The following is a 16,811-nucleotide window of genomic DNA, read 5'->3' as shown; positions in this document are numbered from 1 at the left end:
CCCTCGAGGGTTCTACCGACGACATGGGGAGGGTGGTACCGACCGAGTGGAGACCTCTGGAGGCTGGGAACCAAGCCTTGGTGGGGAATCTGGAGGAAACAGACCCGGACGCAGAGGCGACTATCGATGGCGATTGTGGCGATTCTGGGCTGGCGACGAGGGAGGGAGTGAACGCCCGAGGTGCAGTATGGCGGCAGGAGCAGATGGACCAGGCAGGGGGGATTGCGGCCTTGAATCCTCGGGCTGGGTCCTCGGAGAGCTTAGACCAGGCGAGCGGGAAGGGGAGGCCTACGGTAGCAAACCGCATAGCAGATGGCGCCATATAGGAGGTGGCTAACGGGGGGGAAACCTTGAGGGCAGAGGCAGGGTCTGAAACAGAGACAGGGCGGAATTATTCAAGGGTTAATGGACGCAAGGAAACGCAGGAAGAGCAGATGAAGAAAAATGAAGCAACCTGGGCACTGGCAGTGGAATCGGGCGCGGTTTTGTAGGATGAAGAGGAAGACATTATGGGAATTTTGCAAGCACAGAATGAAGAAATAGCGGCGAAGAGAAAGTTGGCAAAGCAAAAGGGAAAAGGCGAGAAGAAGTCGGCCAAAGAATAAAAATAAGGTGAGTAAAAATTTGTTTAAATGATTGTGAGCTGCTGGAATATTAGGAGGTTGAGGAGAGATCGAAAATTAAGCATGGTGAAAGCTTTGAAGATAAAGTATAACTTGAACATGTTAAGATTGCTTGAAACAAAAAGATAGGTGCTTACTAAATATGATATTGCAAGAATTTGGGGACATAGTACTGTTAGTTGGGAGTTTGTGGAGGATGCAGGGACGGCTGGGGGTCTATTATTGATTTGGGATGATGTAGTGTTTAAAGTTCGTAACTGTTATAAAGGTGAGCGATGGTGGTGCGTTGAAGGAGTGTTAACAAAAACTGCCTTTCTTTGTGCTTTCTGTTTGGTGTACGGGGCGCATGGGAAAGAGGAGAAGCGGGGCGTGTGGGAAGAACTGAGCTATGTTGCGGGTTTGTGTCAAGTTCCATTATGCTTTTTAAGGGACTTTAATGAAATTCTACAAGTTGAGGATCGCAAAGGGGTGACTAGTTTGCCGACATCAGCGGAAGAGTTTAAGAGTTGGGTTCAAGACATGCAGTATTGGATGGACGGAGAAGTTTCCGGATATTAGGCTAAAAGGTGGTCCGCGGGGATTGTCCGATCACTGCCTGTTCATTGTAGAAGGTACAAGAGTAGGAGGGGGCCCCAGACCGTTTAGAAGTCTGGATTCCCAGTTTATTGGTGCGGATTTTACAAACCACAAACTAACCGGCAAGTGCACCGGGTCGTACCAAGTAATACCTTACGTGAGTAAGGGTCGATCTCACGAGGATTGATGGATTAAGCAATAATAGTGTTTGATAGGCTTAGACAAATAGAAAACGGTGTTTGGAAGTTCAAAAGCATTAACAGTAAATTTGGAATATTAAAGACAGGCAGATAAATAAGTTAGGAATAAAATATTGAGAAAGCAGTTAACGCTTCAGAGTTATCTATTTTTCTGGATTTACTTTTCTTACTAACTATTTTAATTATGTAGGATTTAATTTATAGCAAACTGTTTGTGACTAGACCCTAATTCCTTAGACCTTCCTAGTCTCCTCTAAATTCATTAACTGCCAATTCCTTGGTCAATTAATTCCAATTAGAGGGTGATAATCAATTTATAGTTTATATGTCACAAAAACTCTAATTATCCAAGAAATAAAAGGATTATATGTCACGTATCCTGTTAAATTCAGATAATTAAAATTTAGGAGAATTTGTTTTCAAGCTGTTGTTCAACTGTAGAGCTTTTCCAAGTTATACAAGAACTCAAATAGAAAGATGGTCATACTTCTGTTCCACCCAAATTCATAAAATAAAGAGCAAAAACAATTCTTAAATTATAAATCCATGCATAAATTAAAATAGAGAAAGCAATAAAATCAATCCATACAAATAGACAGAGCTCCTAACCTTAACAATGGAGGATTAGTTGCTCATGATTCAGAGAAGAAAATAAGGATTCTGGTAAATAAAATGTACAGAGTTTCAATATGATGTCATCTAAATTCGTTTTTATGACTAATTCTAATTAATTTAAAATCTAATTATCTAAAATTAAAAATAATATATTTTCCTATTTAAAAATCAAATTTGAATTTAAATCAAAATTAACTAACTACTCCGTGTCTTGTAACGTGGAGACCACTTGGCTTCACTGGATCCGTGCCTAACTTGGGTGCTAAAATGGGGCCCAGAAATCACCCCCCGGCGATTTCTGCATTTTCTGCACGTAGCGCATGTTACGCGTACGCGTCGATGGTCTTTTTTGCAAGTCACGCGGACGCGTCGGTCACGCGCACGCGTCGGTCACGCACATGCGTCGCTGAGCAAATCTTCAAATCACGCGGACGCATCAGTCAGGCGCACGCGTCACCATGGAAAGCTCCAAATCACGCGTACGCATCAGTCACGCGTACGCGTCGCTCCTCGCTGCCATCTCCTTTTGTTCTTGTGCTGTAGAAAGTCCATCAAATCCAGCCGAATGATACCTAAAATAAATAAAATTACAAAAGACTCAAAATAGCATCCATAGTGGCTAAAATATAATTAATTCTTTGTTAAACTCAACAAATTATATGCAAATTCACTCGGAAAAGATAGGAAAGATGCTCACGCATCACAACACCAAACTTGAACTGTTGTTTGTCCTCAAGCAACCAAAACTAACATAGGCTTAGGAATTGAATTTGCATGAGAATGAGAGTTCGATTAAGCTCATGTCTCTTCTTATAGTGGGGTTTACAACTGCAATCCTGAATAGTTTTGGCATCTCACTCTCCTTTAAATCAGAAAGATGTCACTGTCATTTGGAATTAGAATCCGAATAATATTATGAATTCTCTGATCTTTTGTAACTCAATTTAATACTTGAACACAGCAATTTTTCTTTGGTGCTTTGCACCTTAAGCCTAGCCGTGACTTTAAATGTTTTGTCTCAAGCTTTACTTGACACAGAAACACCACAAGCACTTAACTAGAGAACTTTCTTTAAGTTCTAAATATTTTTATTATTATAAATTTTTTTTAGAAACTCCCAGACAGTGGTGCTCAAAGCCTTTGGCGTACTCTGCAATTGATCTCGACTCTAAATGTTTTGTCTCAAGGTTTACTTGACACAAGAACACCACAAGTATGTGACTAGGGAAACAACTCTTTGAGCTTTTAATCATGTCTTACCTCCCTTGTCATTGATGCTCAGAGCCTTAGACCTTGCTTTTATTTTTTTCTTTTGCTGTTTCTTTTGCTTCAAGGATTAAACCTTCATTAATTTCAGAGAAATCATAATAATTCTCTAAATTCATGTTCCTTGTACATCAACATTCTTTGATTCAAATTTAAATATGCACTATTCATGTCATGAATTCAAAATTATAGAAAATACCACCACATTTAAGTAAATAGGAATACTCTTAAAATTAAACTCAATTTCTCATGCAATACATCACTTCTGTATTTTTTTTTTTGAATTCAAGCTCAGTGAGTAATACGTGAGACATCTTTTCAGAATTAAAGCAATTAAGAAAAAACTAAACTAGAACCTATGAATCTACTAATAAAGGATCATGCACTAAACAAAACAAAGTAGCAGGAAACCGAAACATAACATAATAAAAGCGGAAGGGAATAAAAAATGAAAGGAACTCAACCACCTTAGTTATCCGAGCGGTCGTTTTATTCTTCAGGTTGTGCTCCTTTGTGAAGATAATTCACCTCCCTTAGTGCCATAAAAATAAACAGAAAAAACCTTAAGCGAAGTGTCAACACTAAACTTAAAGGTTTGCTTGTCCTCAAGCAAAGAAGAACTGAAAATAAAAATAAATAGTGAGAGGAAAGAAGAATATAAAGATAAAAGAACAAGAGAGAATTAGGATTGGGAGAGAGAGAAAGAAAAGTAAAAATTGTGCGGCGAACAAGTGTAGTTGTGTGGCGAAGGCGACGCGTACGCGTGCTGGGTCGCGAATTTTCCTTAATGATGCGTGGGCGTCAGGCACGCGTTCGCGTGCCCTTGGTTTTGTGCAATTCGCGCGAATCCAGCCGCGCACATGCGCAACTCTCTGTTCGAGTGGCTTGGGAACCAATAATTTTATACGACGCGTGCACGTCATGCACGCGCACGCGTGGAGGACCATTTTGCAAATGACGCGCACACGTTAGGGACGCATACGCGTGAGTAAATTTGTGCCTCTAGCACGCTTCCAGCCCCAAGGCAGCACAATTCTCTGCCCAAACACTCCTTTACGTCGATTTTGTATGTCACGCGTACGCGTCAATGACGCGCACGCGTGGATGGCGATAATTGCAAACGACGCGCACGCGTGGGGTACGCGTACGCGCGGTTATGTTTGTGCGCCAAGCATGGGCCCAGTGCCACTCCCGCGCAACTCTCTGTCAAATTTTGTTTTTCACGCACACATGACTGACGCGTTCACGTCAGCGACACTTGCGCGTCGTGTGCTTTTCTTTTTTTTTTCAAGTGTCCGGTTCCTGTTCTAAAATAGCTGCATGATCAGAAAATTTGTAAGAACTCAATAAAAATCAAATAAGTAAGAAAACTACTACTACGAAAAACAACTAAGAATGAAAAGGAACGATCATACCACGGTGAGTTGTCCCCCCACCAAGCACTTTTAGTTAAATTCCTTAAGTTGGACATGTGGTGAGCTCCTTGTCATGGTGGCTTGTGCTTGTACTGATCCAGGAATTTCCACCAATGTTTGTAATTCCAATGGCTACCGAGATCCCAAACTAGGCGCCTAACGCCTTTGAGCAAGTTGAAGCAAGTGACAAGACCCCAAGAGTGTTGATTGTGGGAATGAATCCCAGGGTCCCAAACCTTGCTCTTACATCCGTCTTCTTGTGGATCACCATTGTTCCCACCAGGTGGCAAGCAGTCTGAATTCTCATAGAGACATCCAAATAACCTTCTAGACCCATTCAATTGAGCTCTACACCAATCCTTGCACTTCAATTTGGATCATGCAACCATATTGAACCTTGCTTGACAACTCTTGCCACTAACCATCTTCCTCTTACTCTTAATGCCACAAATAGCTCTAAGGTGACCATCCGTCTCCAGTAGTCCATATTCAAGTGGGAAAGCAAAGGTTAAGGATAGGAATTTTACCCACTTGAATGTTGTATTGGATGGTGATGTCTTTGGAAAAGGTCTTGCAAGCTCCACTCCCTTGTGTTCTTCTTTGAATTCTTCTACCTCTTTGCAAGCTTCCTCAATTTCAACATCTTCCTCTTGGTAGCTTTCTTCTAATTCAATCTCTTCTTCATTGCTAACCAAGGACATGGGAGGTTGTGCATCTTCCTCTTCTTCCATATGTGAGGGTGGAAAGTTCTCTAATTCACTAGAGTATAAACTCCTTTGATTGGTTTCCTCACTTTCTTCCATAGGATCTTGCATTGTATCTTTTGGGAAGGAATTTTCTTGTTCCTCTTCCTGGTTCTTGATTAGCGATTGCACATGTTTCTCTACATTTTTGACACTCGTCTTTATATCATGTAGGAATTCTTTCATGAGGAGCTCAAGATCTGATGGTATTTGAGATGAATAAGGAGATGGTGGCTCTTGGTATGGGTAGAAAGATGACGGTTCTTGATATGGATAGAGAGGTGGTGGTTCTTGGTATGAATATGGAGATGGTGGCTCTTGATAGTTAGAACATGGAGCATTGAAGTTTCTTTGGTTTTGACTTTGCCAACCAAAATTTGAGTCGTTCTTCCATCCACAATAATAAGAATCACTCCTTGGGTGTAAGTAGTAACCAATGTGATCTCTCTCCATTATTTTTCTTAGCACAAAACACCAAAAAGAATTAAACGCACCATGCGATAAACAGGAAAGCAAAGAAGACAGAACAGAAATTTTTTTTTTTAGAAAAGTAATAAAAATAAAAAAATGATAAAAGATTTGAAAATAAATGAAAAGTAGTGAACTATAAATTCAAAAATTAAACAAAGAACGATACTAGGATTTTTTAAAAAAAAATATTTTTTTATTTATTTAATTTTTTTAAGAGAAAAATTACTATGTGGACACCAAACTTAATTTCAAAAATTAAGAAAAAAGAAAAAAAATTAAATAAAATAAATCAAAATATATTTTTTGAAAATTTAAAGAAATAAGTTAAATGAAATTAAAGTAAAAACGCCTAATCTAAGAAATCAAACAACCAGTAGTTGTCAATCACAGTCAATCCCGGCAACGGTGCCAAAAACTTGATGCGAATTTTACAAACCACAAACTAACCAGCAAGTGTACCGGGTCGTACCAAGTAATACCTTACGTGAGTAAGGGTCGATCCCACGAGGATTGATGGATTAAGCAACAATAGTGTTTGATAGGCTTAGTTAGACAAACAAAAAATAGTGTTTGGAAGTTCAAAAGCATTAACAATAAATTTGGAATATTAAAGACAGGCAGATAAATAAGTTGGGAATAAAATATTGAGAAAGCAGTTAAGGCTTCAAAGTTATCTATTTTTCCGGATTTACTTTTCTTACTAACTATTTTAATTATGTAGGATTTAATTTATGGCAAACTGTATGTGACTAGACCCTAATTCCTTAGACCTTCCTAGTCTCCTCTAAAATTCATTAACTGCCAATTCCTTGGTCAATTAATTCCAATTAGAAAGTGAAGTTCAAATTCCAGTTTATATGCCACAAAAACTCTAATTACCCAAGAAGTAAAAAAATTATATGTCACGTATCCTGTTAAATTCAAATAATTAAAATTTAGGAGAATTTGTTTTCAAGTTATTGTTCAAGTATAGAGCTTTTCCAAGTTATACAAGAACTCAAATAGAAAGATGGTCATACTTTCGTTCCTCCCAAATTCATAAAATAAAGAGCGAAAACAATTCTTAAATTATAAATCCATGCATAAATCAAAATAGAGAAAGCAATAAAATCAATCCATACAAATAGACGGAGCTCCTAACCTTAACAATGGAGGATTAGTTGTTCATGATTCAAAGAAGAAAATAAGGATTCTGGTAAATAAAATGTACAGAGTTCCAATCTGATGGCATCTAAATTCATTTTTATAACTAATCCTAATTAATTTAAAATCTAATTATCTAAAATTAAAAATAATATCTTTTCCTATTTAAAAAAATTTAAATTTAAATCAGAATTAACTAACTACTCCGCGTCATGTAACGTGGGGACCACTTGGCTTCACTGGATCCGTGCCTAACTTTGGTGCTAAAATAGGGCCCAGAAATCACCCCAGCGGTTTCTACATTTTCTGCACGTGGCGCATGTCACGCGTACGCGTCAGTCATGCGTACACGTTGATGGTCTTTTTCGCAAGTCACGCGGATGCGTCGGTCACGCACACACGTCGCTGAGAAAATCTTCAAGTCATGCGTACGCATTAATGGTCTTTAGATGAAAAACAAAGTTTTAGAAAGCGTGACTAGAAAAGAAGAGAGTGATTAACCCCAAACACTGAGTGATTAGAGAGCAAACACAAAATCTAGTGAGGGTTCAATAGCTCATTCTCATATATCCATGTTTAGTTATTAATTGTCTTACAAGTTGTGAACTATCTCAACTCAACTCAATTGTGACTATGCTTTAATATGATTTGCCTTTAATTGTACATATATGATTCCTTGAAGATATGAATTAATTTAACTACATGTAAGCTTTATATACAAGTGAATAATAACTAGAATTGCATGACTCATTTAGGTAGTTTACATTTAGGATAGATTGCATTGCATTGGATTCCACCATTCTACATCCTTTCTCTTTTCTCTTGGATTTAGCATGAGGACATGCTAATGTTTAAGTGTGGGAAGGTTGATGAACCACTATTTTATTATTTATCTTGTGCTCAATTGAATGATTTTATCAATTCTTCACCCACTTATTCATATGAATTTGCATGGTTTTACAATTCCTTCCTTATGATATGACATATGTGAAAATATGTTTCCTATGCTTTAGGAATATTAAATTTAATTATCCCTTATTATCATTCGATACCATGATCTGTGTGTTGAGTACTTTCAGGCTTCATAGGGCAGGAATGGCTTAGAAGATAGAAAGAAAACATACAAAAATGGAAGGAACGCACAAAATAGAGTTTTTAGAGAAAAGCAGCTACGCGAACGCGTGGGCAACGTGGACGCATGCTTAGCGCAAAAAGCATCGATGCGAGCGCATGGACGACGCGGACGCATGCCTTGAGTAGAACGCAATTGACACGAACGCGTGACTGACGCGGACGCGCGGAAGAGCAAAACTCCAAAGGATGCGGACGCATGACCCACGTGAACGCGTGACGGACCCCACGTGCAAAAAATTGCAAAAATCGTCCCAGCAATTTCTGGACCCTTTTTTGTCCAAATCTAGGCCCAGAAAACACAGATTATAGGCTATAAAGTGGGAAAATCCAGTCATTCAATCATTCATTGAGAATATACACAATTCTAGGATTAGATGTAGTTTTTAGAGAGAGAGGTTCTCTCCTCTCTCTTGGGATTAGAATTAGGATTAGGATTTCATCTTCTTCAATCACAGTTTCAATGTTCCTTTTATTTATTTTCTCAATTTAGTTTATGAACTCTTTATGTTTAGATTGATTTTCTATTTAATACAATTTGAGGTATTTCAAACTTATGATTGCTTTCTCTAATTTATGTTATTGATGCTTTCGTTTTATCCAAATTATTTTCATTCGAGTAGATTTTCTTCCCTTTTGGCTATGGTTAATTAATTGGTAACACTTGAGTTATCAAACTCAGCAGTGGTTGAAATTGGCAATTGCTAATTGATTTGGATCGCTCTAAAAGTTGACTAGGACTTGATGATCAATTTAATTAGTCCACTTGACTTTCCTTTATTTAATAAGGGATAACTAAGTGGGATTAAAACCCAATTCTCATCACACCTGATAAGGATAACTAGGATAGAAATTCCAGTTCTCATACCTTGCCAAGAGTTTTCTTAATTATTAATTTATTAATTCTTGTTATTTTTTGTTCTCTATTTCAAAAACCCAAAACACATCTTTTTTCATAACTAATAATAAGTCATACTTCCCTGCAATTCCTTGAGAAGACGACCCAAGGTTTGAATACTTCGGTTATTTATTTTTATTGGGTTTGCTTAAGTGACAAACAAAACTTTTGTACGTAAGAATTCTCTGTTGGTTTAGAAGCTATACTTACAACGCGAATATATATTTGTGAATTTCTTACCGATAGAAAATTCAGATCGTCAAAATGACGATGTTGCCAGGGAATTGCAAACGTGCGCCTTATTATTGGTTATTGTAAATATTTTTCTTTTATTTGTTTATTTGTTTTTGTTTTCCCTTTTTATTTCTATTAGCTACTATGAGTTCTCACCCTTCTCGCTTTGAGTTTGGTTCTAATTTTGTTGAAAGGAGTGGAAGCTATAACAGGAACATGCATCCAGGTCAAGGCAATCAAAGATGGACGGAACCGCGAGGATCTGATCAACCCTTTAGGCAACAACACCCTCCAAGATACCATGGACCATGATCCTTCCAAAATGCATGTCAAGGCAATAGATATAGTGGACCCCCTGTGGCTACCAATAAGCCCCATCATATGCCTACGAACCACCTTCTCAACACAGCTTTGAACCACCACACTCACAAGCCCCTTTTCACCATTTACCACCGTCTGACCCTTATCCACCCCAATTCCAATCCAATTACTCTCAAGAACCACCACTTCCCTATGTACCATGTCCATATCCATCACCTCAAGAATTAAGGGAGCGTTTCAAGGAAACAGTGGAAAAACTTAATGCAACCCTTCGCCAATTGGACTAAGCAATAAATCGATTACCTTCCCGACGTTCGGACACTCAAATAAACAACGTAGCATGAAGAATATATTAGAAATTCTAGTGGACAGTAAGGAGCACGACTTTGTACTAAAACAATTGGAGGAAGCCCAAATTATCCAAGAAGAAGCAGAATTGGTTGAAGACTTAGGAGATGCTGAACCTCCATGGGAATCCAGAGTTGTGGAAAATTCCATCAAGGAAATTACAATTGATGCTAAGGAGGACAGTGCACAACCCCCAAAGCAGGTATCTTATGAAGAATTGGACGGAACAACCCAAGACGCAAGTTTCCTTGATAATGATAATCACGAGTCAAGTTCTCCTAGTGATGAACTTGCATCTGCAAGTGACTTTTTTGAGACAGAAGAACCTTCCCCAAGTGAATACGAAGATGATGTTGAGGTAGACTTTTCTTAACCTCCAACTTATGACTTTAGTGATGAGGAAGAAATCGAGGACTTTGATCAAGACATGGTTGAAATTGAAGAAGTTTGCAAAGAAGTGGAGGAATTCACAGAAGAACACAAGGGAGTAGAACTTGCAGAACCACTGGAAACACCTATCCCAAGGCCACTACCACCCCACTCCAACTTCAAGTGGGTAAAATCCTTGACTTTTATCTTTACTTTTCCACTTGAATATGGTTTACTTGAAATAGATGGCTAGCTTAGTGCTCTTTGCGGCTTTATGAGAAAAAGGGAATTGACTCGCACTCAGAGCTGGTATGCAAGATTCAATAAGGTTCCACGCTTCAATCTGAAGTGCAAGGATTGGTATCAAGTTCGATTGCCTGGGTTTCGGAAGCTGTTTGGTCACTACAGTGAGAATTCAGATTACTTATCACCCGATTGGAAAAATGCAGATCAAGACAAAGATGGGTGTAAAAGCAAAATTTGGGATCCTGGAGTTTATTCTAACATTCAACACCCCGGGAGCCTTGAAACCTGTTTGAAACTGCTCAAGGGCTTTACATGCCTTGTTTGGGAACCTGGAGGCTATTGGCATTTCAAACATTGGTGGAGATTTCTGGATGAATTCAAGCACAAGCCACCATAACAAGAAGTTCATCGAATGTCCAACTTAAGGACTTTAACCAAAAGTTCTAGGTGGGAGACAACCCACCATGATATGATCGTTTATTTTTCAGTTTAGTTTATTTTTGAATTTTGACTGAACCTGGAATTTTGCATAACATTCATTGCATTCTGCATTCTGCATACTGCACTAATAAAAACACCCCACGCGAGCGTGCAGGTCACGCGTGGGCGTCGAATGGAAATCGGCGTAAAGATCCAACGCCCAGAAAGTTGGGCTGGAATCGTGCAGTTGGTGTGCGTTTTGCACAAAACGGCCCACGCGTTCGCGTCCCTGACACGAACGCGTCAATTGCACAACACTCATCCCATGCGAAAGCATGAGCAACGCGTCCGCGTCACATGGATTTTATGGCCCCCTAAATGGAAACAGAGAGTTGCGCCAAAATGACGCTGGAACTGTGCGTCTAGCACAATTTACAGCGACGCGTTCGCGTGCTTTACGCGTCTGCGTCACTTATCCTATACCCAACTAACGCGATCGCGTCAATAACGCGACCGCATCAACCCCCTTTCGCCCCAATCACGCGATCGCGTGCTCCACGCCTTTGGGTGGATTTGAATCCACTAAACCAACCCACGCAAAACCCTACCCATCGCCCCCCTCCCCCCCTGTATCTCCCCTTTCCTTATTTGCAACCCCGCCCCATCCCCTCGCCCCCTTCTTCTCCCTCCCCTCCATCACCCTAAACCGCCACCATACCGCCCTGCTCCACCACCGTGCCTCCGTGCCCCCCCAGCGCCGCCACGTCACTACCACCATCTCTCTATTCCCTATTCCTTGTTCATACACGCATCAAGTTTCGCCGTACGCCGATTTCTCTATCATTCATAGTTACTTGCATATTTTTTAGATTCTGTTCAAAATTAGGATAGTTAAAGATGCTTGATTATAGTGGATTCTAGGTTGTTAGGTAGCTAGGATGTGGTTAGTGGATTTAGGCCTGATAATTGGGCCGTTCTTGTTACCTGTTTTCTCTATTTTGCAATTCTGATTTTGCTGTGTTGATCATATTGTTCATATATTGTTCTTCCATGTTCAATTGGCAATTAGCAATTGCTAATTGATTTGGATCACTCTAAAAGTTGACTAGGACTTGAGGATCAATTTAATTAGTTCACTTGACTTTCCTTTATTTAATAAGGGATAACTAAGTGGGATTAAAACCATATTCTCATCACACCTAATAAGGATAACTAGGATAGGAATTCTAGTTCTCATACCTTGCCAAGAGTTTTCTTAATTATTAATTTATTAATTCTTGTTAGTTTTTGTTCTCTATTTCAAAAACCCAAAAACACATCTTTTTCCATAACCAATAATAAGTCATACTTCCTGCAATTTCTTGAGAAGACGACCCGAGGTTTGAATACTTCATTTATTTATTTTTATTGGGTTTGCTTAAGTGACAAACAAAACTTTTGTACAAAAGGATTCTCTATTGGTTTAGAAGCTTTACTTACAACGCGAATATATATTTGTGAATTTCTTACCGATAGAAAATTCAGATCGTCAGTCAGTCCTGGTAAACGGGTCACCATCCAAGCCGTTCAAGATGGAGAGGGGACTAAGACTAGGGGACCCCCTTTCTCCACTTCTGTTTGTGCTAGTGGTCGATGTTTTGCATAGGATGTTGGGGGAAGCCGTAAGGAATAGGAGCATTGCCCTGCTGCTGGTCGGGGGAGATCATATTGAATTGTCGCACCTACAATTTGCAGATGATACTATTCTATTTTTCCCACTGGAGACTGAGATAATTGTAAATTATAAGAGGCTGTTGCGATGTTTTGAGCTAATGTCAGGGTTGAGCATTAATTTTGATAAATCGAATCCGATCGCAGTAAATTGTGAGCAAGGATGGATTCATCATGCGTGTGGCCTACTAGGGTGCCAGCAAGCTGTCTTACCTGTTAGATACCTCGAGATTTCTTTAAGAGCAAACCCGCACCTGGTGAAGACTTAGAAACCAATCATAGATAAGGTGGAATAGAAGCTAAGCTTATGGAAAGCAAAGGTCCTAAATAAAGTAGGTAAACTTGTCCTCATCAAATCGGTACTGAATAGCCTACCCATATATTACCCGAGTTTGTACAAGAAGCCGAAGGCGGGGGCTGACAAACTGATTGCGTTACAAAGGAACTTTATGTGGTGCAAAGAGGACGGTAACTATGGTATACCTTTGGTCAAATGGGAGCTGGTCCAAGCTCCAAAAAAGGCTAGGGGCTTGGAAATTGGAGATGCAGTACTTAGAAACACATCGCTTCTGTTTAAGTGGTGGTGGCGGTTTTCAAAGGAGGATTGTCCGCTGTGGAAGAAGATTGTTTGTTCATGCAACAAGTTGAACCCGAATGTAATGTTAGCAAATCAGCCTTTACCGGTAAAAGGAAGACCCTGAAAAGACATATGTCAGTTGAATATAAAAGACCAACGGGTTCGAGAAAAAATGGTTAGTGGCCTAGCGATGGAAGTCAACAATGGTAAGAAAATCCAGTTTTGGAAAGATAACTGGGTTCAAGGTGGTCCTCTGAAAGTGAGTTTTCCAAGACTCTTCTCTATTTCAAGCCAACAAGGATCAGTCATTGGAGATTGCAAGTTTTGAGATGGGCTAGAGTGGATATGGAGTTTTCAATGGAGGAGGGAGTTGTTCCAATGGGAGCTAGAACTCGTCCATCAGCTTCATGAGAGGTTAAAGCCAGTGAAATTGTCATTTGGGAGTGAGGACAATGTTGTGTGGAAGTTTGATAACAAAGGTGTTTTTTTCTACTAACTCTTTTATGCAGGTCCTACAATCGGAGACACTGTCAGACGAGATCATGAGCTATAGCTTCACAAGTTCCTTTTGGAGAGGTTTGGTACCTCCGAGAATTGAGATTTTTGGATGGTTTGTGCTAGTTGGTAGAGTTAATACCAAGGAGAGGTTGACTAGATTTGGCATTGCTATTCATAGTGATAATATTTGTGTACTGTGTAACAATGAGATAGAATCTGTTGAGCATTTATTTCTTCTTTGTGAGCTCACATGGCAGGTGTGGTGCACTTGATTGAGGTCTTTTGGTTGAGCGTGGGCAGTTCCTGGAACCATGAAAGACCTGTTTGTGAGTTGGATTGGTATGCACACCAGAAAACAAGAGCAGAAGTCGTGGATGACCACGTTCTTTACAATGATTTGAAACATCTGGTTGGAACGTAATGCCAGGATATTCAATAATAAAAGAGCAGGTGTTGAGATCATTCAAACAAGGACGTTGTTGAGCTATAACAAGTGGAATGAACGTCATCCTATTGGTGGTTGATGGCAATGCCGGAGATGCCACGAGATTGATTTCTATTGTATGTAGCTAAGTTATGTTTATCTGTTTTGCTCCACCCTAATGTGTTGAGCTAGCTTTGTTTAAAAAAAAAGTCAAAACAATATGATCAATGTTGTTACGTGTTAAAACTTAACATTTTATGACATGATTTTCAAGTTTTTAAACTTATAGACTTATGCCATTAGATTGGTTAATATTCTTTTGGTAACATTACGAGAACACCATCGTTGAATATTAGTTTGTGAAAAGAATGATCAATGACAACTTTTGTTATTTAATATATAATTTATTCTACTAGAAAATAAATTATTATTTCTTAGATTGGTAAATACATTTTTTTTAATTTATTACAGTACTTTATTTGGCAATATTTGTCATTGAAGAATAGCAAATGACCACACTATCATCAATATAATGTACAAACAAAGTAATTTTTTATTTTGAAATTAATTCTTATTAGTGAGATAAAATGCAAAATATTTTTTATTTTCTTACTCAAAATTTAACAATTCATGCTTTTTTAATTTTAATAATAAAAATAAAATTGATTAGGTACAAAATACTCGACATTTAATGATTTCAATTATTTAAATTTCAATACATGGCTACCAATGCTAGCAGAACCCGAATGGATTAGTGTTTTACTACAGGTGAGAAAACCTCATTAAAATCTACACCTAGTACTTGACTGTATCCTTTTGCAACTAAGTGAGGCTTATACTTGACTCCTTCATCTCCCGGAGAGGACTCCTTCCTTTTGAATACCCATTTGCAGCCAACAATTTTCTTGTCTTTAGGCAGTTTAACTAAAATCCAAGTTTTATTCCTATGGAGAGACTCCACCTCTGCTCTGGTGAATCTTTTGCGTTCTCTGAAGTAGATAGCTGGACTGAATTTGATTGTGGGGTTTGAAGAGGAAGGAACAAAGTAACTCGACCGTGCTGTGTATCATACACATATCCAATAGCAAGAGTGCTATAGCAAGCTATCAGGTGTCACAACCCGGACTCTCAACAATTGAAGTCATCATTTTGTTTGTGGAATAATCTTCATCTTCATCTCTGCAAAATGCAGATCACTGTTTTAGTATAAGATCAAGCAGTTGGTATGTTCAAAGTCTACAAAAGTAGATGCCTATGTTGAAATTCTAAAATGTAACAACTTAATTCACACTTATCTTTGTTTTTATAAAATATGATAGGAAAGAGCAGTTTTAAGCACTGAAATCAAGCTGTGTTTCTATAGTTAAAAGCTTATGGTCTATCTTAAATTCTAAATTGAGATATTTTCTTATTCATATCCAAGATTCATGACAGGAACATTATGAGTTTATGACAATACCTCATCATCAAGGAAGACCAACATTATGGAAGATAATTATCAACATTGTGCCAAAATAACCAAAAGGATAATTTAAACGAGAAAGATAAAGATAGTAATGAAGAAGAGGGATGAAGCTAGCATTACATACCAGAACCACTAGAGAGACTCCTTGCAGAATAGTTCTCCTCCATTTGATGGCCATAAGCAGACATAACTCCAAGCTTCCAGATCTACCCTTGAATCCGATTCGAGTAAGGCCTATTTCGTGTCGCCAGAAATCAAAGCTGCATCCTGCAATTTTGGAAAAATTTGATCATCTTCCATAAATAAGTGAGATTGATATTTCTAGTTCTGGACAAAAATCAGAAACTTCCAAGCAACTACAGTGAACACCCTTCTTTGCCAATGAATGAATCATTTCATCTAAAGATTGGATGATGACAAACTGGGAAGAAATTATCACTCACCAACCATAACTGTCCAACAATACACGCTTTAAATCTGAGGTATACCTTATACTAAGGCTAGAACTTCGAATTAACGAGTCCAATGTCACATCTTGATCTAAAATCTAAACAGATATACTATTTACTCAATCCAAACTTTCAGCTGCCGTTCGATCTAGATGTTTGGAAAGTTCAAATAACAAGGGCTCCAAATCAAGCAACATTGCAGCACACAACAGAAACTGATTCACAAGAAGATGAAAAGAAACCTTATAATAGGGTGTTTATGGTACAAAAGTTCACAAACTAAACTGGAATTGTGTCAAATTATTATACTAATAGTTTGAAAACTGTACCAATCCACTTTTCTACGTAGTAAATTGGATTTATTTAAAACCAATTTACAATTTGATGCATCAATTTAAACTTTAAACCATATTAATAAAAATAAAACTAATTTTAATTATAAAAGCAAGATTAATCTGGTTTCATATTAAAAAAAAAGGTCTCGACACTATTGATTTTAACCTATTTATATACAAGTAATTAGTTCAAACCAATTTGACAGATGTCCGATAGTGTCAGCTAGTAATTGGCCTAAGGTTGGTCACGGGTCGGTCCAGGTTGACCGGCGATATTCTTGAGATCGGTGAGTGATCGGCTAGCCTTTTGTTTTTGGAGATTTCATAACTTCCC

This window comes from Arachis duranensis, chromosome 7, assembly GCF_000817695.3.
Source record: "Arachis duranensis cultivar V14167 chromosome 7, aradu.V14167.gnm2.J7QH, whole genome shotgun sequence".
Taxonomy (NCBI): Eukaryota; Viridiplantae; Streptophyta; class Magnoliopsida; order Fabales; family Fabaceae; genus Arachis; species Arachis duranensis.
The sequence above is the reverse complement of the archived record's forward strand: the minus strand, read 5'-3'. Positions refer to the sequence as shown.